The following is a 2850-nucleotide window of genomic DNA, read 5'->3' as shown; positions in this document are numbered from 1 at the left end:
GGGGGTAATTTTTTGTTTTTGAAAAATAGATTTTTTTAAAATGGGTTAGAACCATTTTATTTTCTTCCCTAAAAGGGAAAAGGCTCAAATATGTCGTCCAACTTTAAGAAAAGGCTTATATATGATATTCCTTAAAAGTTTGACTTATCTATGTCATTTATGATTGAGAAAAGCCTCATCCATGCACTTCAATATGATAAGAACATTAGAAACATGACATACTCAATCAAAGTAGACCAAGGTGAAAGTTGGTACTTTCTAAAGAGAGAACCATCCGAGAAATAAAACAGAAGACTATCTAATTAGATAAATATTTCTACCATATTTGCTAATTCTCTTTAGAGTTTGAAGTAATTATATATTGTTTCACTAATTAATACTTTCTTACCAGATTTTAGGTCAGATACACTGATCTATATACATGTATTTTTGCTACCAAATACACAAAAATAGAGAGAAAGGAGAGTGAGAGAAGGAGAGAGGTGACTGAGATCCCCAGATATATGTGAATCATCCCCATATACATTATGAGAATTACACAAATACATGTATACCAGATACAAGAAGAGAGGCGAGTGAGAGAGGAGAGTGGCGTGTAAAATAGGACAGAGGAGAGTGACATGTAAAATAGGAGAGAGATGAGTGAGATAGTCACTCAGATACATGTCAATCCATTTAAGTACAGTGTATCTAGAACAAATTACATTTAATTCTGACTTCATGTATCATTTGAACTTTTAAACTATTATTATCATAATAATTACTCGTCAAATTGGCATATTCTAATCATCAAATTCATTTACCTAACACAAGTTGACCCAAGACTTAATATCCCAACACAACTTAACTTTTATTAATTTGGTGCTGTGTTTTTATATGTGGAAATCCATATTTATATATTTATGTTCCTTTGAACCGCGTAAAAGGATGAATTATTGCAGAAATTCCTAGAAAAATTGGCACTTGATTTTCAGTCCACTTGATTCCTTGTGGGGGCACAAAGGACCAACATGGGCTGCTTGAAAAATATATTGTTAAATCAACTTAATAGACATCCATCCAAGGACTTAAATTAAAATTAGTGAACGGATATTTAATATATGTATTTAATTCATGAATAATAAGTGTATAATCAATATATAATCTATGTATATCAAAAAAGGAAAGTAAACAATGAATTCAATTGATTATTGTGTCATTAACTTTTTTTGTTTGTTTTTTCTTTCTTTTAGGGCACGATACGTATAGAATTCTTCGCTATCGTAAAGTGTTGAGTTCCTATATCATAATCAAATTTTTTATATGCAAAAGATAGACAATTCAATAAGAGCTAGCCAACAACAAAACTATTTGAAATGTTTAGAGAAGATTTGAGTTGGTTGAGATTCAAGAAAACACGTTGAGGAAGATGAACAAATGCAATGTATAAATACTGTATAAACATAGTATATGAACATATATACATCTATGATACATAGTTATGCATCATATATACATAATAATATATTATTGATACATTACATATACATACGATCATTTTAGTTGGATGTACAGTGACATAAGAAGCCCCTCTTTTATGATCTTGGGCAGTGTCTCCTCATGAGCTATTTTGAGGCCGAGTTAGGACTAAGATAAGTTCATTTTCATGATATTAGAGTCAAATCCATTCTAATTCTTGATTCATTCAATTTCATTGGGCGTGCAGAAAGGAGCTAATTAAGAATGAGAATATCTCTCTTTATATTGATTTGAACAATCCTTGCTCTATTAACTTGTTGTAAGGGTTTAGGTAGGGCAAATTCATTTCTTATTATAATAATGCCACCAATACATAATTGGCCACACACAAATAGCAACAATGCTTTCCATAATTCTTGTTTTTTTGTGAAAATTATAACAAAACTAAAGTTGGTTAATTTAATTTCTTTGAAAGACAAACATGTACCATGGATGATATACATTGGTCCCCTTCAATTGTAGAATTTGGACTTGGTCTTTTGATATGTATAGGTTCAGAGGCGTATGAAGGATTTTGAGATGATGGGTGCACCTTATGAAAAGGTTGATTTATGATATAAATTTGATCGGTTCGACATTTAGGTTTTTACTACTGAAAACCGTTAAAATTTTAAAATTATAGGTCTAAAATTAATTCTTATAGGTCATAAAATTATTGGTATATATATATATACCAATTACCACGTAGAGAAGTGTTATTAAATTTTAGAAAGAAAAATAAAACAAGATAAATATAAAATTCAAATTTCTAACCTTGCGGAGAGAGGTGCATCCATCCATAGTAGCATTATGTGATACTTCAAGTGTGGGTTCACACATCTATATTTCAATATTTTTTTAAAAATATAACACTACTATATATGATCTCGGGAGGGGACCATGGGTTCACGTGAACCCGGTGACCCCCCCCTTAGATACGCCTCTGTATAGGTTGGTTGTAGATTTCTCATTGGCCACCCACTATATGTTAAAAAATAAAAGTTCATTCGAATTAATTACAACGTCTTTTCTACGAAATTCATAGGATTGTCTCTATTATTTTTCTTGTCATATTAATAAGTTTAGCATCAACGTCACAATTACTTTTTGAAGTCACCAAAGACTAAGGGTGTGTTTGGTATAAAGAAAAATATTTTCTAATTTTCTCATGTTTGATTGAGTAAAATGTTTTGGAGAATGTTTTCCAAATCAATTCATTTGCCTCAAATTTAAGGAAAATGACTTTCCTTCAAAAATTAAGGAAAACATTTTCCAAAACATTCCTCCAACTTCAAATTACAATTTTTTTGTTGAAAAAATAATTTTTTTAATGAAAAAATAAATTAAAAGCTT

At 30.1% G+C, this 2850-nt stretch overlaps 1 long non-coding RNA gene across 1 annotated transcript in view; it reads left to right on the top strand.

Moving 5' to 3' along the window:
- Positions 1-2850, top strand: part of LOC125842704 (uncharacterized) — a 54761-nt gene that overhangs the window by 1555 nt on the left and 50356 nt on the right. The gene's annotated exons all lie outside the window — the stretch shown is intronic.

The sequence above is a fragment of the Solanum stenotomum genome, chromosome 10, assembly GCF_019186545.1.
Source record: "Solanum stenotomum isolate F172 chromosome 10, ASM1918654v1, whole genome shotgun sequence".
Taxonomy (NCBI): Eukaryota; Viridiplantae; Streptophyta; class Magnoliopsida; order Solanales; family Solanaceae; genus Solanum; species Solanum stenotomum.
This window is presented reverse-complemented; position numbering and strand designations above follow the sequence as displayed.